The 24,760-nt window shown below is 39.7% G+C and overlaps 1 protein-coding gene across 2 annotated transcripts in view; it reads left to right on the top strand.

Moving 5' to 3' along the window:
* Positions 1-1,271: 1,271 nt before the first annotated feature.
* The window catches only part of TPST1 (tyrosylprotein sulfotransferase 1), a 140,241-nt gene continuing 116,752 nt past the window's right edge, over positions 1,272-24,760 (top strand). The window contains exon 1 of one of the 2 annotated variants that reach the window (XM_087417400.1): positions 1,272-1,454. The gene's annotated coding sequence lies outside the window, so the exon portion shown is untranslated. The remainder of the gene's footprint in view (positions 1,455-24,760) is intronic. The other variant, XM_087417401.1, reaches the window with a different exon arrangement.

The following is a 24,760-nucleotide window of genomic DNA, read 5'->3' on the forward strand; positions in this document are numbered from 1 at the left end:
AAGAAACCCCATACCTATTGGCAGTCACTTACCATTTTCTCTCAATTCCTTCTGCCCAAGGCGTCCACTAATCTACTTTCTGTCTCTGTGGGTTTGCCTATTCTGGACATTTCATATAAATGGACTCATACAATATGTGGTCTTTTGTTGACTAGCTTCTTTCACTTAGCATAATATTTTTAAGATTCATCCAAGTTGTAGCATGTATTTTTATAGCCGAATATTTCATTGTATGAATATGCCACATTTTGTTTATCCCTTAATCAGTTGATGGACATCTGGTTTGTTTCCACTTTATTGGCTATTATGAAAACTGCTGCTATACACATGTGAGTGCAAGTTTGCCTGTGGACCTCATTTGATCTTTACAGTGACTCTCTAACATACAAATTCTACAGACCTCATTCCATAGATGACAAAACTCGTTCCAAGACGGTAGACAAGAATTTTGAATACAGCTGTTAGATTCCTGAGCCCATACTTTTTCCAATCTATGCTCATAGAGTTGAAATAATTGCTTTGACAGAACCTGGTGTGAGTATGCCTGTAGGAAGGAACTGTGAACGTGAACCTTTAACTTTCAGTTGGGAAATTTCAGCCTTCTCCCCAACGTCTCCCTTCCCTCTTTGCTCTTTTCTTCTTTCCCAGTTTTCACTTCTTTCTTTCAGGTGTCACTTCCCCTCCTCTGTAGTCGGGACAGAATTTACTCTTACTTATTTATACTTTTGTATGGAACGGGATATTGTCCGAATTTGATATTTGCATTTGCGAGTTATCTCCAATGAGATGAAAGCTCCTCTGCCAGCAGCGGACAAGCAGAGGAGGGATTTCTTGGAAAAGCTCGTTTTCTTGTCGTGTCCCAAGGTTTCACGCATGAAGGCCACCCACGTGGAGGGTTGGGGCGTGTGAACAGATATCTGGGCGCGGCTCCCCTCCAGCTAGGCCGCGCGCCGTTGCTCCAGCATCAACCCACCAGGCAGGTGGCGGCCCGGGAGTCCCCGCGGGGAGAGCGCGCACGCTGGAACGCGGGGACAACCCCCCGGCCGCGACGTCAGGTCCACCCGCGACCCTCAGCCCCTGTTGGACCCGGCGCAACTCCGAGCCCCGCCTCCCTCAGTGGGTAGCCCGTGGGACCCACCAATCAGAGAGGCCGACACATCGGCCGCGCCGGGCGCCCGGCAGCCAATCGCCGCACGCGTGTGATCCCGCGGCCGCCGGGGAGGCCGGCAAGCCGGCGCTGAAGCGGCGACGGCGGGAGTCGCTGTTGAGGCGGCCGCGCGCGCGGGGAGCGTCGGCGCTGCTCCGCGGGGCCGAGCCAGACTGGCCGCTGCTGGCGCCTGGCGGTGAGGGCGGACTCCCGGGGCGGGCGGAATGGCCCCCACCTAGTGCGGTGGGAGAAGCGGCTGAGCCCAGGATGCTGGGGAGGCGGCGCGGCGGCTCGTCTCTCACGCCAGGTAAGGGGGACGCCGCGCTCGCTGCAGCTCTGCTCGGAGCGCCGCCCCGGCCCCGCTGCCCTCCGCCGCCGCCCACCTGGCTCCCAGCCCCGGCCGGCGCTGTCCTGGCGCCCCTTGAGCCCACCTCGCCTTGTCGCCGCGCGTCTCCGGGTCTGCCCCGGGCAGTTGTCCGGCCCCGCCCTCCCAGCACGGCGCCGCACGTTCTGGCTCGCCCGGCTCCTGCACCCGCACTCCTTCCCCCAGCGCCAGCAGTGCTCGGTCTCCGGCGTCGCCGTCGCCCGGCTCGCCCCGGCCGTGGTCGGCCTCCCGCCCCCTCCCCTCCCTTCCTTCCCCTCCTTTTTCGCGGCGCTGGCACCGCGTCCCAGCCCCCGCAGTCTTTCGGGGCTCCTTCCGGGGATGAGACCCCCATCCCGCCGGTATGGGATTTTTGCCCTCCCCTCTAGCCGGGCTTCGCTTCCGCAGGCTCACTCCCATCCCTGCCCCTTGTACCTACCGTGTCTTCTCTACGTTTCAGTCGCGCTTCCCCCTCCCCCCATGTGCTCCTGGGTCTTGCCCTTTTGCTCCCAAATGCTTTCCTTTCCCATCTCACCTCTTCTCTCCTCACTTTGATCAACCACCGTCGATAACACTGATTCCTTTACACTTAAACCTTCAGACTTGGATACTCTCCTGAATGCCAGATCTATAGTTTTGACATCTTAATTCGTCTTTAAGTGAGCTGCACCCATAATATGTAAAATGCCTTGCCCAGAGTCTGGCACACAGTAGGCCCGGCACATGGTGGATGTCACGTGTGTTAGCCTCTTTCTCCTTTTAGGCCTTTGTACTCTCCAGATGGTGGAGGCAAGAGGTCCAGTATCCCAAGGGATTTGCCCCACTACTTGAAGAGTGGTATGGGAGGTGGCGGGACGAATTAGTGAACTCCGAAATCAAATTGTCAGTTATTTACTCACTGCATTTATTCAGAAGAACTGAATTCTGCTATCTCTGTGCCCTGTATTGTTTTATATTAATTGGCTTTATAAAGGATTCTTAGCGAGCTCTGCAATATAGTTACCCCCTTGTTTCTGCTGCTCCATCTACAGCGTTTACTGGACCTTTCTTTTTAGGGAAGAAAGAGTCCCTACCTCCTAGCTGAAATAGCATTGTATGTAAGAAGTGTTTCAGGTGTTTACCTCTCAGCTGGATAGTCCAGTCCTGCAGTGAATTTTTATCCTTTAAGAGCATGGAGGAATCAGCTTTAGATTTCTTGGAATCAACTGCTGAAGGGATCAGAAATGCTTAGAAATGAAAGTACTGACAAGTTCTCTAGGAGTGAAAGAGGAGATAGCTACAGTCAATTTTAAGAGTAAAATGAATTTGACTTTTTAAAATTATAAAAGCAGTGTTACTGCCCCTAGGCCATTCTTGCCACATTTGCTCTAATGGTCTCCAAGCCTGGATCAGTCAAACAGTTGGCTTTTTCTGCTCCGGGGATCTCCAGAGCAGGTTGGAGGAAACCATGTTACTGAGCTGCTGGGGCTGTTCTAAACTTCTGGATTCCAACTTGACTCACACTTCTTGGAGATGCTTTGACCTACCCCCTATGTTCCTCTTATGTACTGAAACCTAAATGGCTGTTCAGTTTTTTACCGTTCTCCTCTCTTTGTCCTATTCTTGACTTCATTGTTTATTTTGCCTTCTCCTTCACAGAAGAAATTGGTGGGCATCAACCCTGAATTCTTAAGGGTCTGTCACTTTTGTGTGTGCTTGTACTTATCTGATTTCTGATCTTTCCTTTCATCAGAGGAAGAGGGGTCCTCCTTTCTAAGGCTAACATGTTTGATCTTTCCTTATATTCTCATTTTTTTCTCAGCCAGCATACATGCTTGGGTGCCCACCATCCAAAACAAACAAAAACCTTCCTTTGATGCTTCCCTTTTTTCTTTCTCAGATTAACAGGGTATTCCTTAGGGTTTCACTTTTTGTTCTTTTCTCTGTTCCTCTTTAAGTTCCTTGTGTGATTACACTTCCTTTTATGGCTTCAATAGCACCTGTATATTTATGGTTTTCAAAGATGTATATTCGGTACCCATTTTTCTTGATCTTCAAGTGTTCTTTATTTTCTTCTGTCTCTTGGATAACTATACTTGGATACTTGGTTCTTCAAACTTGGTTATCTTTTCCTTTCCCTTCCCTCTACTCATAGCCCCCTCAAGCACACACACATGCACTCCTCCTATTTTAAGATCCTCACTCTAGAGGCTTTAGAATCCTCTTCTCTCTCACGTTAAGTCTATCATAGATGCTCTTGTTCCTATCGGAAATCTTTTTCTTTCTTTCCTCATTGCCGGAAGATTGCTTGAGGCCTGAGTTATGTTTTTCCTGAACAGAGTCAGTCATTTTCAACCCAGGCACTACTTTACAACCACCTGGGGAGCTTTTAAAGGGTAAGGATGAGGGGATCAAGAAATCCGCAGAGATTCTGATTCAGTTGGTCTGGTGTGGGTCCAGACCTTGTCATTTAAAAAATGCTTCCCTTCTGACAGTAATATGCAGCTAGGGCTGAGAACTGGGCTGAGAGCTTGAAGAGGGAGTGATAGAACCCTGAGGAACTTCAGTATTTAACATCCTTTAAAAATCATGATAGGGCGGTCCCCGTGGCTTAGCGGTTAAGTGCGCATGCTCCGCTGCTGGCGGCCCGGGTTCGGATCCCGGGCGCTCACCAATGCACCGCTTCTCCGGCCATGCTGAGGCCGCATCCCACATAGAGCAACTAGAAGGATGTACAGCTATGCCATACAACTATCTACGGGGGCTTTGGGGGAAAAAATAAATAAATAAATAAAATTATAAAAAAAAAATCGTGATAAATATCACTTTTGTTGGCATGGTTAGTTGCTTACTTTCCTGGTAATTTGTACATGTACCTATTAAAGTACTTACCACATTTTATTTAGATTATTTCTCATGGGCCCATTTTTCTCATGACTAGGAGTTCCTTGAAGTCTGGGACTATGCCTAAAAGGTAAACTACTGTTTGTTCTGCACTACTTACAACCCTTCTGACACCACATATGTGGGTTTTCCCCTCACATTAAGCAATTCTCCAACTCTCTGGACACTAACTGTGTGTCCTACAATTTAACTTAATTATGACACTAACTACCTGGAGTTAGCGCAGACCCCACGGATTAAGGACTCAGTCCCACAACACTGCCGCCCACTTCAGAGGCAGTTGCAAGTCCCAGGATGTGACCTCTACTTCTGACCAACTGGCTATAAATTGGGGCTTTCCACAACCCCCTCCTCAGGTTGATAATTTGTGAGAATGGCTCAGAGAGCTGAGGAAAGCTCGTTACCCGTTTATAAAGGATATAACCTCAGGAACAGCCAGATGGAAGAGAGGCGTACGGCAAGGTATGTGGGAAGGGTCATGGAGCTTCCATGAGCTTCCATGCCTTCCCTGGGTGCGCCATCCTCCCAGCACCTTCATGTGTTCACCGACCCAGAAGCTCTCTGAACCTTCACCTAGAGTTTTTTGGAGGCCTCATTACGTAGGCATAATTGATTAAATCATTGGGTCGCCAGTGATTAACTGAATCTGTAGACCCTTTTCCCTTCCCAGAGGTCAGGGGTTAGTTCCTCTGGCAGCCAGCTCCCATCCTTCAAGATAGGGTTGAAAGGAGCTTGTGAATAACAAAAGACACTCCTCTTACCCCCGGCAAGAAATTGCAAGGGTTTTAGGAGCTCTGTACCAGGAACCAGGGACAAAGACCTAACATATATTCTATACTACTTGTTGTTATATCACGATATTACAATGCCTTATTTATCTTTTCATCACTGCCTTGTACACTACTTGGTATATTTTAGAAACTTGATAAAAATTGGTTGAATGAATCAGTTGGAAAATAATGTAAAACAGATCTTGAATTTATGGTTTTGCAAGCTGACCAGCTGTTTCTTTCTTGGCTGCTTAACAGGTCACTAGTCATACTTGCACAGTCATTCTTATTTTAAACACATACGCACATATTCTCTTCATAACGTAGAGTGGATTAAGATAAATATTATTTGCTCTTATGGTTTGGCTTTTAACGTGGTTAAGCTATGACAGTGTTATAGAGGTTCATTCAGCCTTCCTCTTTAGCAGATGCTGTTTAAAATAGACTTTATTTCAGATGGTTGAGGCACATATATCCTTCACCTTTTTTGAAAAAATTGCTCTGATTTAAGTCTCATAAGCTTTGGAATTTTTAACTAGAACAAAAACTTTCAAATTGATAAAAGATCTTGAACAGTGGCAGAACTATTTTTTTTTTTTTTGGTGAGAAAGATGGGCTCTGAGCTAACATCTGTTGCCAATCTTTACTTTTTTTGCTGAGGCAGATTGGCCTTAAGCTAACATCTGTGCCCATCTTCCTCTGTTTTCTATGTGGGACGCTGCCACAGCATGGCTTGATTAGTGTGGAAGTCTGCACCTGGGATCTGAACCTCCGAACCTTGGACCGCTGAAGCGGAGTGTGCGAACTTAACCACTAGGCCACTGGGCGGGCCCAGAACAATTTCTTTTTAACTAAGAGAATTAAGGAAGTAGGGAATATGCATTATGCCTTCTACCTATATGAATCTCATTGGCGTTGGTGATAGTGAGGGGGAACAATCTGTAATTCCCAAATAGTTATAGGAAAAACCTGTATTGCTTGTATATTGATATCAGCATATTTTGTAATTCTTCAGAGCTAAGATATAAACTATAAGTTGTTGGTTGTCTTTTGTTCTTTAGTTTTCTTAAGATTTTTGTCAGCTCTTTCTCTTTATAGAACTTGCTATTGACAGTTCTTTACTTTCAGCATTTGAAAAATGCTTCTTTCAGACCTCCATGATTCAGATGAGAAACCCTCTCTCGTTGGAATTCGTGTTTCCCTGTAGGTAATGTGTCCTTTCTTCCTGGCTGCTTTAAAGGTTTTTTCTTTGTGTTTAGTTTTCAGAAGTTTAATTATGATATGTCTTGGCATGGATTTCTTTGGGTTTATCCGTTAGCTTCTTGAACGGTAAGTTAATGTCTTTTGCCAAATTTGGGAAGTTTTCAGCCATTTCTTAGAATAATTTTTCAGTGCCACTCTTTCTCCTTTCTTTCTGTGACTCTGATGATACAAAGTTAGATATTTTATCATCCCACAGAGCATGAGGCATTATTATTTTTTTTCAAGACTATTTTTTTTCTCTGTTGTTCAGATTGGGTACTTCCTGTTGTTCTACTTCCAGTTTAAGGTTCACTCATTCTTTCTTCTGTCATATTTATTCTGCTTTTGAGCCTGCGCAGTGATTTTTGTTTTGGTTATTATCAGTTCAATAATTTCCATTTGGTTCTTTTCTATACCTTCTGTTTCTGTGGTGAGATTTTCTGTTTTATCATTTGTTTCAAGAGTATGTTTCTGTACTCATTAAAGCAAGATGGCTGCTTTAAAATCCTTATCAGATAATTCCAACATCTGGCTCATCTTGGTTTTAGCATATGTTCATTGTCTTTATTCATTTATTTATTTTTTTTTTTTAAAGATTTTATTTATTTATTTTTTCCCCCCAAAGCCCCAGTAGATAGTTGTGTGTCACAGCTGCACATCCTTCTAGTTGCTGCATGTGGGACGCGGCCTCAGCGTGGCCGGACAAGCAGCGCGTCGGTGCGCGCCCGGGATCCGAACCCGGGTCGCCAGCAGTGGAGCACGCTCACTTAACCACCAAGCCACGGGGCCGGCCCTGTCTTTATTCATTTAAATTGTCATTTTCCTGGGTCTTGGTATGATGAGTGACTTGATTGTATCCTGGACATTTTTGATATTTTGTTAGGAGACTCTGGATCCTATTTAAACCTTCTATTATGAAATCTTTTAGTAGGCAGTCACCCTAAAAGGTTTAGTGTGTACGTCCCAGCCAATTTTTTTTTTTTTCTGGTAATAGTTTTAATTCACATATCGTACAGTCACCCATTTAAGGTGTAAAAATTTTTAGTATATTTACAAAGTTGTGCGTCCATTACTATAAGCAATTTTAGAACATTTTCATTTCTCTGCAGAGAAGCTGCATGCTCCTTACCTGTCACCCCCAACTCTTCCACTCATCATCTCCTCCATCCCTAGGCGACTACTAATCTATTTTATGTCTCCATAGATTTGCCTGTTCTGGACATTTCATATAAATGTAATCATACGATATGCAGTCCTTTGTTACTGGTTTCTTTCACTCAGCATAATGTTTTCAAGGTTCTTCTGGTTTGTAGAATGTATCAGTATTTTGTTTCTTTTTATTGCCAAATAATATTCAGTTTTGTGGATATACCACATTTTATTTATCCATTAATCAATTGATGGGTATTTGGATTGTTTCTACTTTTTGGCTCTTGTGAATAATGCTGCTGTGAGCATTTGTGTACAAGTTTTTATGTGGACATGTTTTCATTTTTGGGGGTTATATACCTACGAGTGGAATTACTAGGTCATAGAACTCTAGGTCTAACATTTTTGAGGAACTGCCAGACTGTTTCCCAAAGTGGCAGCTCCATTTTACATTTCTACCACCAATGTTTGAGGGGTCCAATTTCTCCACATCCTTACCAACACTTGTTATTGTCTGACTTTTTGATTCTAGCCATCCTAATGGGCGTGAAGTAGTATCTTATTGTGGTTTTGGTTGCATTTCCCTGATGTCCAGTGATGTTGAGCATCTTTTCCTGTGCTTTTTGGCTGTTTGTGTATCTTTGGAGAAATCTCTATTCTTTTGCCCACTTTTAAATTGAGTTATTTGTCTTTCTATTGTTGAGTTGTAAGATTTCTTTATATATTCTGGATACTAGACCCTTATCAGATATATGATTTGCAGATATAAATCTCCCATTCTTTGCGTGTCTTTTCACTTTCTTGATGGTGTCCTTTGAAGCACAAAGGTTTTTAATTTTGAGAAAGTCCAGTTTATCTATTTTGTTGTTGTTGTTGCTTGTGCTTTAGGTTTTGTATTTAAGAAACCATTGCCTGATCCAAGGTCATGAAGACTTACTCCTGTGTTTTCTTCCAAGAATTTTATAGTTTCAGCTCTTACATTTAGAGCTGATATAGGGGTCCAACTTCATTTTTTTGCTTATAGATATTCAGTTGTCTCAGCACCATGTATTCAAAAAAATATTCTTTCCCCCTTTGAATTGTCTTGGCACTCTTGTCCAGTTGGAATTTTGATAGGGATTGCATTGAACCCATAGCTCAATCAGGCAAATATTGCCATCTTAACAGTATTAGTTTTCCAATCCATGAACATGAAATGTCTTTTAATTTATTTAGATCTTCTTTGATTTCTTTCAATGTTTTCTAGTATTCAGCATACAAGCCTTGCATTTTTTTTTTGTTAAATTTATTCCGTAATATTTTATTCTTTTGATGCTATCATAAATGGAATTGCTTTCTTAATTTTGTTTTTGGATTGTTATTGCTATATAGAAATATAGTTGTATTTAAAAATAGTATATATATAGAAATTCAAATAGTATATAGAAATACAACTGAGGGGCCAGCCCTGGGGCCTAGCGATTAAGTTTGGCACACTCTGCATCAGTGGCCTGGGTTCCGTTCCCAGGCACGGAGCTACACCACTCGGTGGTGGCCATGCTGTGATGGTGACCCACACACAAAATAGAGGAAGACTGGAACAGATGTTAGATTTAGCTCGGGGCAAATCTTCCTCAAGCAAAAAAAAAAAAAAGAAATACAATTGAATTCTATATATTAGTCTTATATCTTGCAACCATACCAAACTCATTAAATAGTTCTCATAGTGTTTTAGTGATTTATTAGGATTTTATATATACATGATATATCATCTCTGAAGAGAGAGAGTCTTTCTTCTTCCTTCCAATCTGGATGCCTTTTAATTTATTTTTCTTGCCTAATTGCCCTGGCTAGAACCTTTTGTACAATATTGAATAGAAGTGGTGAAAGTGGACATCCTGTCTTGTTCCTGATCTTAGGGAGAATGATTAAGTATGAAGTTAGCTGTGGGTTTTCTTAGATGTCCTTTTTCAGACTGATGATGTTCTCTTCTATTTCTAGTTTATTCATTGTGTTTATCATAACACAGGGTTATAATAACACAGGAAGGGGTGTTGGATTTTGTCAAATGCTTTTTCAGTGCCTATTGAGATGATCATGTGGTTTTTGTCATTTTTCTATTAATATGGTGTGTGGCATTAATTGATTTTCCTTTATTGAAACAACCTTGTGTGCCTTGGATAAATCACTCTTGGTCAAGGTGTGTGATTCTTTATATATGTTGCTGGATTTCCATTTGCTGGTATTTTGTTGAGGATTTTTGCATTTATATAAATAAGTATTTGTAGTTTTGTTTTCTTGTAGTGTCTTTGTCTGGTTTGGGAATCAAGGAAAACTGATCTCTTAGCATGAGGTGGGAAGTTTCCTATCTTTTCTATATTTTGGAAAAGTTTGTTAAGGATTGATGTTCATTCTTAATGTTCAGTAGAAATAACAAGTGAAGCTGTTTGGTCCTGAGCTTTTCTTTGTGGGAAGTTTTTGATTACTAATTCCATCTCTTATAGCTTTCATATTATTTCTTTGAGTTGATTTTGGTAGTTTGTGTCTTCTAGGAATTTGTCCATTTCATCTAGGTTATGTAATTTATTAGATTACAATTGCTTATAGTATTCCTTGTACAAGCATACCTCGTTTTATTGTGCTTCACGTTGTTGTGCTTCACAGATATTGCACAAGACCCTCCACCAGCAAGAGGATTATGACTTGCTAAAGGCTCAGACAATGGTTAGCATTTTTTAGCAATAAAGTATTTTTTAATAAAGGTATGTACGTTGTTCTTTTAGACATAATGCTATTGCACACTAGTATACTACAGTATAGTGTAAACATAACTTCTGTATGCACTGAAAAACCAAAAGATTCGTGTGTCTTGCTTTATTGCGGTCTTCGTTTTATTGCCGTGTTCTGGAACTGAACTGGCAACTATCTCCAAGGTATGCCTGCAATTCTTTATAATTATTTTTATTTATGTAAGGTTGGTAGTAAGTACTGATTTTAGTAATTTGAGTCTTCTCTCTTTTGTTCTTGCTCAATCTAGCTAAATGATTGTCAATTCTGTTGATCTTTTCAAAGAACCAACTTTTGTGTTGTTGATTTTCTCTATTCTAATCTTTATTGTATTTATTTCTCTGTAGTCTCATTATTTCCTTCTGTCTGCTGGCTTTGGGTTTAGTTTGCTCTTCTCTTTCTAGTTTCCTAAGGTGGACAGTTCAGTTGTTGATTGAGATTTTTAAAATTTTTTAAATTTTTATATTTTTAATTGAGATGTAATTGACATATAACATTGTGTAAGCATACAACATGTTGATTTGAGGTCTTTTTTTAAAAATTTATGCATCTTAATATGGGGATTCTTAAAGGAAATTTATTTATTTATTTATTTATTTTTTTGGTGAGGAAGATTAGCCCTGAGCTAACATCTGTTGCCAATCCTCCTCTTTTTGCTGAGGAACATTGGCCCTGGGCTAACATTCATGCCCATCTTCCTCTACTTTATATGTGGGATGCCTGCCACAGCATGGCTTGATAAGTGGTGCATAGGTCCGTGCCTGGTATCAGAACTTGTGAACCTTGGGCTGCCGAAGTGCAGCATGCAAATGTAACCACTACACCACTGGGCCAACCCGGAGATCTTTTTAGTATAGGTGTTTACAGCTATAAATTTCCCTTATAACGTGACTCTTGCTGCTTTTGCTACATCCCGTAAGTTTTGTATTATTATCTCAAAGTATTTTCTAACTTCTCTTGTGATTTCTTTCTTGGCTCGTTGGTTATTTAGGAGAGTAGTGTTTAATTTTCACGTATTTGTGAATTTCCCAAACTTTTTTCTGTTACTGTTTTCTAATTTTATCCCGTTGTGCTTGGAGAATATACTTTGTATGATTTCAGTCTTTTACATTTATTGAGACTTGTTTTATGGCCTATTCTAGAGAATGTTCCATTTGCACTTGAAAATGGTATATATTCTGCTGTTGTTGCCTGGACTGTTTTATAGATGTTTGCTAGGTCTAGTTGGTTTGTAGTGTTGTTCAAGTCTTCTGTGGTTTTTTTTTGCTGATCTTGTGTCTAGTGGTTTTATCCGTTAATGAAAGTAGAGTATTGAAGTTTCGTTCCAACTATTACTGTTGAATTGTCTATTTCTCCCTTTAATTCTGTCAGCTTTTGCTTATTGTGTTTGGGGGTTCTGTTAGCTGCGTATGTTTGTAGTTGTTATATCTTCTGGATGGATTTGCCCTCTTATATGTATAAAATGTCCTTTGTCTCTAGTAACAATTTTTATCTTAAAGTTTACTGTATCTGTTGTTAGTATAGCTATTCTAGAGTCTTGGTTACTGTGTGCATGGTGTATCTATTTCCCTCCTTTTGCTTTCAGCCCATTTGGTCTTTCAATCTAAAGTGTGTCTTGTAGAAAGCATCTGTTTGAATGAGTTTTTTGTTTGGGTCCGTTCTGCCAATCCTCGCCTCTTGAGAGTTTAATCTATTTATCTGTTTACATTTAATGTAATTACCAGTACATTAGGATTTATGTTTGCCATTTTGCTATTTGTTTTCTATGTGTCTTATGTCTTTTTAGTTTCTCTACTCTTCCATTACTGCCTTTGTATTAAATATTTATATTAAATATTTTTCAGTTAATATTTTAATTAGCTTCTTATTTCTTTTGTCATAACTTTTCTTTATTTTCCTGGTGATTGCAATTAATATCTCAAAACAGTCTACTTGGGATTTATACTGACTTAATTTCAGTACTATGCTAAAACTTTGCTTTAATAAAGTTCTGTTCGTTTCCCTTTGTCCTCTTATTGTCATTCAAATTACATATTTTACATTAAAAGCCCATTAACAGTTTTATAATTATTGCTTTATGCAGTTGTCTTTTAATTCAAATAGGAAAAGGAAAGAGTTACAAACAAAAATATGTTTCTACTATTGTTTATATTTGTGTAGTTATCTTTATTGGTGCTGTTTATTTCTTCATGCAGATTTGGGTTACTGGCAAGTGTGTTTTCCTGTCAGTATTAAGGACTCCGTTTATTTTTTGTACAGCAGCTGTTCCCTTGATGAATTCTCTCAGTTATGTTTATTGGGGATGTCTTAATTCTTCTTCATTTTTGAAGGGTAGTTTTACTGTATACAGAATTCTTGATTGATAGTCCTTTTCTTTTAGCACTGTGAATATGTTATCCCACTGCCTCTGGCCTCTGGTTTTTGGTGAGAAGTCAGCTGTTTATCTTCCTGAGGATTTTGTATGTGATGAGTCACTTTTCTCTTGGTGCCTTCAAGATCCTCTGTCTTTGACGTCTGACAATTTGATTATAATGTGTCTAGGTGCACATCTCTTTGAGTTAATCATATGTGGTGTTTATCTAATTCCTTGAATGTTTAGGTTAATGTTTTTCATTGAATTTAGGATGTTTTCAGCCATTTATATGTATAAATTTGATTTTTTCCTCTTTATATCTCCTTTTGGGACTTCTATTATGCGTCTTTATTTTGGTATGCTTGATGATATCCCACATTTCTGAGGCTGAGTTCATTCTTTTTCATTCTTCTTCCCCCCCCCCCCCCCCCGTTTTTCTGACTGGAAAATTGATCTGTCTTTAAGTTTGCTGATTCTTCTGCTAGCTTAAATTTGCTGTTGAACTCTTCTAGTGAATTTTTTGTTTCAATTATTCTACTTTTCAACTCTAGAATTTCTATATGATTCTTTCTTTCTTTTTAATAATTTTTATCTCATTGATATTCCTGATTTAGTGAGAAATCATTCTCATAATTTCCGTTAGTTCTTTAGACATGGTCTCCTTTAGTTCTTTGAACATATTTACAATAGCTGATTTAAAGTCTTTGTCTAGTAAGTCCAACATCTCTGGGCTCCCTCAGGGATAGTTTCTATTGACTGCCTTTTTACTCCTGTGTTATAGGCCATACTTTCTTGTTTCTTTATGTCTCAAAGTTTTTTGTTGAAAAATGGACATTTTAAATAGTCACGCACCACAGAACAACATTTCAGGCAACAATGGACCACATATATGATGGTGGTCCCGTAAGATTAGTACTATATAGCCTAGGTATGTAGTAGGCTATACTGTCTAGATTTGTGTAAGTACACTCTGATGTTTGCACAATGACTAAATCACTAAATGATGCATTTCTCATACTGTATCCCTGTTGTTAAATGAGACATGACTATAATATTATGTGGCTACTCTGGAAATCAAACTCCTCTCTCCTAGGGTTTGTTGTTGTTGCTATTTGTTTTGTTACTTTTTGGGACTAATTCTGTAAAGTCTGTATTTGTCCTGTGTAACCACTGAAGTCTCTGCTTGGTTAGCTTAGTGGTCAGCTAATGATTGGACAGAGTTCATTAAATGCTTAGAACTGTTAAATGTCTTGCTGAGGAGCTCTAGGGGTGTGTGTGTGTGTGTGTGTGTGTGTGTGTGTGTGTGTTGTGGCTCCTTTCATGCACCAGCAGTTTACACTGTGCCTTAGCCTTCACTTCCTGCTTGTATAGAACATCAAGGTCAGGCAGAGGTGAGAGATTAGAGCCTCCTCAGGTCTTTCGTGGGCATGTGCATGCCTTCTAGGTTCCCAAGAATATATTGGAGCTGTTTTTAAACTCCCTCTGTGTACATCTCATTCCTCAGTTTTTCCTTTTAAGCTTTTTGATCAATGTCTTGTTAGCCCCAACTGTTATTGCCACTGCAGACAGCTGTGACATTAAACAATTATCTCCGATTATTTTCAACAAACACCTTAGGGATAGGATTATTCACACTGAGGGTGCTCTCATTCAGGTCCAGTAAAGATAAGCCCTGAGAATGCAGATTTTCCATTGAGCTGCTAGACAGGTTAAGTGGTGACAGTTCTTTGGAGTTATGGTTTTTGGGGGGCCTCCTAACCTCTTATGCCCCCTTAAGTGTCTGTTGGGCTGCTGTTGTTCACAGTTTCCATGTTTGTAGGTTGTTGGTTTCCAGGGCTTCCATGGAGCTGGGGAGAGGGGAGTAGGGCAAATTAAAATTGTATAAAGCCTACTCTGCTTACTGAAAGTCAGCTGTTTTTCTTGAATAAACGTTTCTTGGACTGTTGCAAGCCTTTGGTTAATTTTCAGTTTTCTGAAAAAGTTGATTTTGACCATTTTTGCCAGTGTTCTCATTAACTTTTATGGAGGATCAGACTTTTGGAGGTCCTTACTCTGCCATGCTGGATTTGCTTCCTCCAGTCTTTTTTTACATTTATGTGGTAAAAGGGGTTCATGCATCACGTTTTAGCAGATTTGTTTAGGTCACTGACAACTCTGAGATTATACAGTTCTGTTTTTTCAATTTTGTTTACTATTATTTTCCTACACTCTGGCTAAGCTAATTAGTTAATATTTTCTGAATATGTGCTGTCCTCTCTTCACTTTTGAGTCTTCTCGTTTTCTTATTTTCTCTGCTGAAAACACTCTTCCCTCACTCCCACAATAGGAGTCCTTCTTATCTTCTAAGTTTCATTGTGATGCAATTTTCTTCATGTATCATTATTTTTTGCTGAGGAAGATTCGCCCTGATCTAACATCTGTTGCCAGTCTTCCTCTTTTTGCTTGAGAAAGATTAACCCTCAGCTAACATCTGTACCAATCTTCCTCTATTTTATATGTGGGTTGCCGCCACGGCGTGGCTACCGACAAGTGCTGTAGGTCCGTGCCTGGGAACCAAACCTGAGCCACCAAAACAGAGTGCGCCGAACTTAACCATCAGGCCACAGGACTGGCCCTTCATATAGCCTTTTATGAGCCCATGGATGTGTGATCCTTTCTTGAAATTCTTGTACGTCTTTTTTCATACCTTTTGTATGATCTTCTTTTTTTTAATTTTATTTTTAATTTTATTTATTTATTTTTCCCCCAAAGCCCCAGTAGATAGTTGTATGTCATAGTTGCACATCCTTCTAGTTGCTGTGTGTGGGACGCGGCCCCAGCATGGCCGGAGAAGCCGTGCATTGGTGCACACCTGGGACACGAACCTGGGCTGCCAGCAGCGGAGCGTGCTCACTTAACCACTAAGCCACGGGGCCGGCCCTATATGATCTTCTTATTGTATCATTCTATATGATCTTCTTATTGTATCATGTAGCATGTGTAGTTTCTTGTCTTCACCCCCTGCTAAGTTGCTAGTTCCTTGAAGGCAAATGATGAATTGTACTCTTTTGTATGCTCAATAAACATTTGTTTAAACCTTGTAGGAGTAAGGTTTCTTAGCAAGAATGTTCCACATTTTAGCTATTGTTCCGGGGATTACATTTTATTTATTTGTTATTAAACTGATGGAAATTGTCTACTCTGGAAAATTAAATAACAATACGTGGGTGTACACACTGTATTATTTAATCCTTGGAAAATTACAAGAAGATAAGGCAATAAAGACAAAATTCAGTTTTTCCCATAGAGATTGTTATAATAGTGGTTTCTGATCAAAGATTTGATGCCCAGTTTTTTATAGAGAATATCACAGAATTCCAGTTCTGAGTAACTTTGTGTCAGAGGCATAATTTCTCATGACAGAAGTTGGAACTTATATGTGAGAGTGACTGTGCTAGAGCAAAACTAAACTGATAAAAACACAGGAGAGGTAGAGCTACTTGCCATGCTAATTTCTAGCCTCCATTTACGTCTATTTTCTCTTAAGACCAGATCTAGTTCTCCATTCTTTTTTTTTCTTTTTTTTGCTGAGGAATATTCGCTCTGAGCTAACATCTGTTGGCAGTCTTCCCCCCCTTTTTTTTAATATGTGAGGCGCCACCACAGCATGACCACTGACAGACGAGTAGTGTAGGTCCAAGCCTGGGAACTGAACCCTGGGCCACTGAAGTGGAGTGCGCCAAACTTAACCACTAGGCCACTGGGGCTGGACCTAGTTTTCCATTCTTTTTTTTTGTGTGTGAGGAAGATTAGCCCTGAGCTAACATCCATTGCCAATCCTTCTCTTTTTGCTGAGGAAGACTGCCCTGGGCTAACATCCACGCCCATCTTCCTCTACTTTATATGGGATGCTGCTACAGCATGGCTTGGTAAGTGGTACGTAGGTCCGCACCTGGGATCCGAACCCGTGAAACCCAGGCTGCCAAAGCAGAGCGTGTGAACTTAACCATCACGGCACTGGGCTGGCCCCACCTAGTCTTCCATTCTTAATCTCATCTAGATGAAATCTTTAGGGACTTGCAGAAAGTGTGCAGATATGCATGCTGCTCATTTATGCAAATAAAGCATAATGCATATATGGACTTAGAGTTTTCTTCTATCATTCTAATTAGATCTGATATGATCATAATAGTATAATTCAAAAGCTAGGAGTATTTTTTAAATCGTATGCTAATGAAAGCCTTATATATGCTAATGAAAGCTTCATATGTTGCAAATGAAGCTTCATACTTGTTGCAACATACTTGTTGCATACATCGCTTTTTGTTCATGCCAAGCCTAATGTCTGGGAAGCACCATGGAATAGCCATCACAGTTTTAGGGTCAGACCTGGATTCCGACTGGGTCAACAATTTGCCAAGTATTGATATCTTAAGTGAGTTACGTATCCTTTCTGAGCTTCGGTTTCCTCATACGTAAAATGATTTTAAGACAGACATGTTCCTTTATCTTCTGGTTTGTTGCAGTGAGCCTAAAAGATTACAAAAAAATACGATTCTGATTTATTCATCAATGAGAGTGTAAAATGATAGAGGCAGATGAAATATACTGATCAATAAAGCGAGTGGATTAGAAGAGCAAAGGTCAGAGGGGGAAAACCAGCAGCGAACGCTGAACTTTAGTCTTTCTAAATATAGTCAAACCATATTTTAACACTAGATTCAGCAGGAAAGACCAGTTTTCTAATCACAGGAAAGTGTTAGCTGTCTGGGTTTTAGTGAGAAAGTTGTAGTGGGGTCACTCAATGCGTATTTATTGAGTGCTCAGTATGCATGTAGCATTTTATATTATATGCTATGGGGAAAACTGAAAAGGATAAGATGTAGTCAGTACCTTCCAAGAACTCACAACTAATTACACTCATAGAATCTAGTTACATTCACTTATTGGCAATCAAGAATCCATTAACTCATTCAAAAGTTCCTACTTTCAAGGAGTTCACAATCTACTGAAAAAACAGACAAATAAACTGTATAATGCAAGAAGTAATATGATATGGGTAAATACAAGGGCACTAGGAAGGACACTTACTTCATTCCAGGGCACTAGGAAGGACACCTATGGCATACGAGTCAGGAAAGCTTCCTAGAAGAGATTGCATTGAAGCCGAATATTGAAGGACAAGTGGGAGTTATGAGTAAGATGCTGCAGATTGTTTGAGATGAAGGCACTGTTGGGTGAGAGTATGTGTAGGGGGATGTTGGCGATGGGGAGTGATGAAAAAAGAGGCCGCGGGGCAGGCAACATCTGAATTGTGAAGGGCCTTGTACGTTATGGTGAGGATTTTTTCTGAAAGTAGAAAAGTCATGCGAGGGTTTTAAGCAGGGGAGGGTCATAAGTATATTTATGTTTTAGAAAGATCATTCCTGAAAGAGGATAGTGAATGAACTGACTGAAGGAAGTCAGAGAGTACCAGTTAGGAGGCTGTGGAGTTATTCTTGTAAGAAGGAATGAGGGTGAGGATTAAAGCCGTGCCAGCAGGAGAAGAAAAGGGAGAATAGATTCAAGAGATATGAAGGAAGAAGAATGGACAGGACTTCGCCAGTTACCTATGGAGAGATTAAGGGAGAAACTGTGTAAAGGCTCCCAGATTTTTAGCTTGGGCATCTGGGAGGAAGTGGTTCATTTACCAGTAGAGGAAATAGAAGAGGAGGACAGATTTACTAGGGAATATGTGTTCCATTTGCTGTTCCTTGAATTTGACATGCCTGTGGAACATCCAGATGGAGTTGTCCCTTGGCCTTTGAATGGTCAGGTCTGAGATTTGGGATAGAAGTCTTGGTTGCAAATAGATTTGAGAGGCATCAGGATATAAGTAGGGGGTGGCAGTAGATGAAGCGTGGTTGAGTGTGAGAGTGGAAGAGAGAACCCAATACTGTAAATTAAATAGTATTTTGTCACTGTTTTGTGATGTTTGCTTTTGAAACATTAAATTTGTACATATAGTTGGCTGTTTTTTTCTGGGCTTTCTATTTTGTTCCTTTGATTACTATCATAACAGTTAAAATATTTTTGTTAATACTTTAATATCTGTATGGCTCTTGGAAAAACTGTTTTTCCCACCTGCTATGAATTTTGTAAATTCAATTAAAAAAAACTCTGTTGGGATAATGATTGGACTGCAAAATTCTTTTATAGTTTCTGGATTACTTTGTTTTTATTTGTAGTTACTTATTTCATTTTTGACATTTATTTGTTAAACATTTGCTTTGTTTCAGATGATTCTATAGGTATTTTAAGGAGATTTAAGGGGGCTGGCCCCGTGGCCTAGTGGTTAATTTCCACACGCTTCACTTCAGTGGCCTGGGTTCGGTTCCTAGGAGGTGGACCTATACCACTGGTCCATGGCCATGCTGTGGTGGTGACCTACATACAAAATAGAGGAAGATTGGATCAGATTTAGCTCAGGGCAAATCTTCCTCAGCAAAAAAAAAAAAAAAAAAAGGAGATTTAAGAAAGGTATCACTAGGTGCTTATTCATCTGTAAATTCCTTGCTTTATATTTTATCTCATGAATGGGTTTTAATTTGTGCTTTAAAGGGGCTTATGGTCTGGTAGGGTAAACCAACCACAATAAAGCGCATGAATGTGCAAACCAACGTGTTTTTACCAAGTGCTTGAGGTTACAGAAGAGGGAACAATTGATTTTTAGGGAAGGGGGATGGGAAAAGAGCACTGAAGAGGCGTGTATAAAAGGGAGAAAGGGGCATGACACAGCAGGCAGCAGCACGAGCAGAGGCCAGGTGTGGCGGTGCCAGTGTGGACGGGAAGTGGTCCTGTAAGGGCGGGCTGCATGGGAGGAGTGCCGAGAGGTGGAGTTGGAGATGAGCGGGAGTCAGTGTATGAAGGGTGCCACAGGCCCTTGTTCTTTAAACCCTTTCACATGTTATCTACTTGATTGTCACAGCAGCACTGTGAAAGAAAAGAGAACTTGCAGCTGTCCCTTTATCTGTTGCATTTTTCTCTCGTCTTACTTCTTTTTGTAATTTCTACTCTAATTATGTGTGAAAAAGAATTTATCATTATCCCTATTTTATGGATGAGGGAACTGATGCCCAGTGATTTATCTAGTTCCATATGGCTAAGAAAAAACCGATTTCAGATCAGAGCTCAGATCTTCTGACTGATATACTAGGCTTCTTTTACATTAAGTCACTGCCATCTTCTTTTCTCCTTTTCCTGTTCCAGTTACTTTTAATTCTAAAAGTTAGGAGGTTGTTAGAAAAATTGCATAATTGAATTGCTGAATGAGAGTATATAAGTGAAGCAAATTTGCTTTCTTTTCTTTGTGGTCCTTCTCATGGGTGGTTTAAACAGACGATAAACATGAGTGAGGAATCTGAAAGAGGATCCTACAATGGCCCTCTGATTTACAGGTCTGAGAAGGATAGAACTTGGTAACTTAAACTTTTGTTTGATTTCATTTTAACTCTTTATTATGAAAATTTTCTAACATATCCCAAAATAGAAAATTATATTGAACTCTCAAGTATCCATCACACAGCTTCCACAGTTATTACTTATAGCCATCTAATTTCATATATAACCCCCCTCGCTACACACACATCTGCTCTCAGATATTTTTGAAGCAGTTCCCAGACATCATTTCATTTAGCTTGAACTATTAAAAATGTTATGCTTGAGTTTAACTTGTGCTCTTGTCTCTATTTGTGTCTTAGGCATTAACTCCAGTTTTTAGTATTTGACCAGCTCTTTTCCCTTCTGACCATGGAGTTTATTGAAAACAAAATCCCAGTATACTGCTCCTTTAAGAAGATAGATCGTCGGGGGAGGGCAAAAGGGGTAAAGGGGCACAAGTGTACAGTGATAGATGGCAACTGCAACTAGACTTTTGGTGGTGAATGCAATGTAGTCTATACAGAAGTCGAAATATAATGATGTGTACCTGAAATTTATGTAATGTTATAAACCAATGTTACCTCAATAGAAAAAGAAAGTTAAAAAAAAAAAAAAAAAAAAGAAGATAGGTTCCAGCAGACTCACAAAGATGTCAGCTGTGTATGCCATATTCTTCTTGCCATGTGCCATTTGTTGTCAGCGGTGCTAGTGCTGGCCCCCAGTGTGCAGACAGAAAAAGGTGTTCCCATGTTGGTGCTCTGACCATGAGCTGACATAACGATTGATCTTGCAACAGTGGGTTTATTTGAAGTTTCTGCTGAATGGCAAAGCTGTCGTTAAAATTAACCCCTGGACACTTATTAATTAGCAAGTTCAAGCACGTGATACAGTTATTTTTCCTTTTGCTAAAAAGCTGGAAGTGAGTAGAGAAACCAGCTATAGACTGGACTTTAGACAGCAGGCAAAGTGGCATTGGCTGTTGCTCTTTGCCACATTGGTTGGCATCATGAATAGGCATGGGAGGCAAGGAGCTAATGACTAACAAGCGAAAGAAAGTTTTTAGGGGATTGTTAGATTCCTGTAATTTATCTTTCACTGGGACATTTACCCAGCATCTCTTTGGACCTAGCACATTGGTGATTAGAAATGCAGGATGTGGTAAATGTGCGCATGAGTGCCTGTGCCTGTGTGTGTGTGTGCACTGAGGGTTGGGCATGGTCTTGCTGACTACCGACCTCTATACCCCTGCTTTTGTTGACTGATGCTGTGTTTGATTAGAAATCTTTATAAAATTTACAAAGATCTAAGTATGGGAGTATAATGTCAGTACTGTCTTCCTCTCTAGAGCATTATTTCTGGGAGTCTTTGTTTGGCTTTGCTGGGAAAGAGCAGTCCTATTAATAGTGATTTCTTAGATATGTTTGTTGCAGTGTCTCAATGCTTTTTCTTTCCTCTGGAGATGAAAACGAGATTGAACTTTCTAGTGTTTCTTTCCAGCTCAGCCTCAGCTCTGTAAATGTCCCAGTTGAGAAAATATTGATACTGTTTGTCTGAAAATACAGTGAAATGGAGTAAAGGTAGTGGAAAGAGGCCTGTGTGTGTATGTGCACACACACATGTTCACAGTGGTTGAATATATAAGGTTAATGGTCAGACCAGCTTTTACTGTACTTTCTTCTTAAATTACAGGGCTACTTTTTTCAAGAATTTGAGAAGAATCGGTATCAAGGCGTGAGTAGAGACCTCCACTGAGAGCTCCACAGCATTTGTCTTCTAGAGAAATGTGTTTCCCAGTTTGGTTAGTTTACTGATACTTTTTGAAGACTCAGTGTACACTGTGACCTGGTGCTCTGTTATGCATGCTGTGGTAGGGAATGAGACATAGACGTGATCTCTGAGCTTCAGAAGCTTAAAATCTTTTGGAGTAGGTAAAATATACACAATAAAATGACAAGTGATCTCAGAAGAACAGGTAAGATTTAGAGACGTGGTGAGGAGAATCTGCTACTTGGGCCTCAGTTTGTATCTTTATAAAATGAGAGCGTGGACCAAGTGATCTAAAGGCCCCTTTTAGCAGTGATGCTCTGTGATTCGGTGGTTCTCCAAGTTAGGATACATCCGAAGAGAGAAAATTAGGCTTTATTTTAGTGAAAAGTACTGAGACTGTTTCTGGGGAAGCCAAAATCCTCTTCTTTTCCTTTTTAGTATCTCTTACAAGGCCTTTGACCACTGTCTTACTTGCTTTCAAAAATCTTGAAGGGGATATAGAACATACCTTTTTTCCCCAAGTGTGTTGGGGGAGGCAGGGTTTAATTTAAAATACAACACAAATGAAAACTTGAAAAAAATCACCCCAAATTGTGTTATTTGACACAACTATCAAGTGTACTTGGATATATGGCAAGATTTTCTTTTCCCCTAAATTATCCCTTGGTAAAGAGGAGTTGCCTTCATCTGAGTCTTGATGAAACCTTCATGTTATGAGGTGACTTCTCAATTACTTTACTTTGAACAACAAACCACTGTTTTGAAATGATATATTAGCCTGACCTCAATCAGTGCCACATTTGGTGCCCATAGAGATTTCTTGACAGAATCAATAGAAACAGAGACAGAAATTTAACACTGATTTAGTGCTGGATGTTTTAAAATAAGCCTTTTCAAGACTATTTTGAAAAACTGTCCAAGCTTTGAGCAGAGGCATGACATATTATGACTTACGTTTTAAGATTTCTCTGGCTGTTGAGTTGAGAATAGACTCTAGGAGACAGGAGTAGAAGTAAAGCTACATTTCAGTAATCCTGGTGAGAGATGCTGGTGGTGCTAGTGGAAGTGTTGAGAAGTGGTCAGATTCTGACTATATTGTAAGGTAGAGCTAGTAGAATTATTTGTCAGATTTGGATGTAGGGTGTGCTTTAAAATCAAGCACATCTCATACCCTTTGACCTAGCAATTCCTCTTCAGAAATTTATTTTAAGAGAATAATTATGTGTGCAAAGATGTTTGTATATACAAGAATATTTATCACAGTGTTGTTTATAGTTATGAAAATTTAAAAGCAAGTAAATAGTAATAGAGAATTGACCAAAAAAACATTGATAGGTCCTTTCAGTAAAGTATTATGCAGCCATTAAAATAATTTACAAATGTGTTTCTGGACAAGGAAATACATTAATAATATATTTCTAGTTTTTGTCTTTTTATGTATTTTACTGGGAATTTGGGATATTTTAATGAGAAGTTGTTAACACTTACTACTGGTTGCTGCTATAGTAACTTAGAGGTGTGTCATGTTAACTTTCTATTGGTGAATATTCTGTATCTGATATGTGCTTGGAGAAGATTTTAGAGAGGTAGTTATCTTGTTTTTGAACAATTGCATTTTAAATAGTTGCTCAGGTAATTTTTGAAAGAAGTTGAGTCAGTGTCACCTATTGAATTCTGACATATATCAGAAGTTGGTAAGTTAAGTGTAATTTAAAGTGTGTATAGTATTAAATTTTATCAAAAAGCCTCCCCGTTTCAGGGTGATTTCTTAGTGATTACTGCTCTTCTCTTAAGCAACTTGCATTATGCAACTCCCCCAAACAAATGGAATGTACTAGAGGAATCATTCCTGTACCACTATCTAAAATGATATCAACCATTATTAGAGTTAATTGCATCCCAAAGAAAACTTCTCTTTGCTTCACTGAATTTCATTTGCTTTGTTCAGATTTAAATGATTTTTCTATTTCATTTAAATGTCCATAAAAGGGAAAATATGACATAATTTTCCTAGGATCATTTCTCTGCTCTTCTCAGTAAAACCCATTATTTCTTTAATGTATTCCTATCACCACTGAATCTATCACCACTAAATAATGTTTGATCAGAAACATTAATTGGAAGATTTAGAATCACAAACTCTCTTGTTCTTGGTCTTCTATCATGTCTGTTCCCCTCCCCCCATGTTTCCCCTCAGATTTCTCTTGATGTGAAAAAAAAAGTTGTTTTAAAAATTATTGTGCAGTATGGGCCGGCCCGGTGGCTTAGCGGTTAAGTGCGCGTGCTCCGCTGCTGGCGGCCTGGGGTTTGGATCCCGGGCGCGCACCGACGCACCGCTTCTCCGGCCATGCTGAGGCCGTGTCCCACATACAGCAACTAGAAGGATGTGCAACTATGACATACAACTATCTACTGGGGCTTTGGGGGAAAAAAATAAATAAATAAAATTATTAAAAAAATTATTGTGCTGTAAAACAGAATTTTTTTGGGTGCACAGTTCTGTGAATTTTAGCATGTATATTGATTCATGTAACAGCTACCACAATCAGGGTGCAGATTGTGGTCAAGAAAACTCCATTGTGTTATATCCCTTTATAGTTACAGTCCTCTGGCACCCATCCATCTGTAGTTTTCTCTTTTTGAGATTATTTTATGAATAGAATCATTTTGAGACTGGCTTCTTTCACTCAGCATAATGCCTTTGAGATTCATCCAGGTTGTGTGTATCAACAGTTTGTTCCTTTTTATTCCAGCAATGGCTGTACCACAGTTTATCTACATTTACTCACTGAAGGACATTTGGTTTGTTTTCAGTTTTTGCTGATAATGAATAGAGCTGCTATAGACATTCATGTACAGGTTTTGTGTGAACATAGGTTTCATTTCTCTAGGATAAGTGCTCAGGAGTGCAGTTATTGGGTTGT

This window comes from Ceratotherium simum, chromosome 26, assembly GCF_057802395.1.
Source record: "Ceratotherium simum simum isolate JZ-2026a chromosome 26, ASM5780239v1, whole genome shotgun sequence".
Classification (NCBI taxonomy): Eukaryota; Metazoa; Chordata; class Mammalia; order Perissodactyla; family Rhinocerotidae; genus Ceratotherium; species Ceratotherium simum.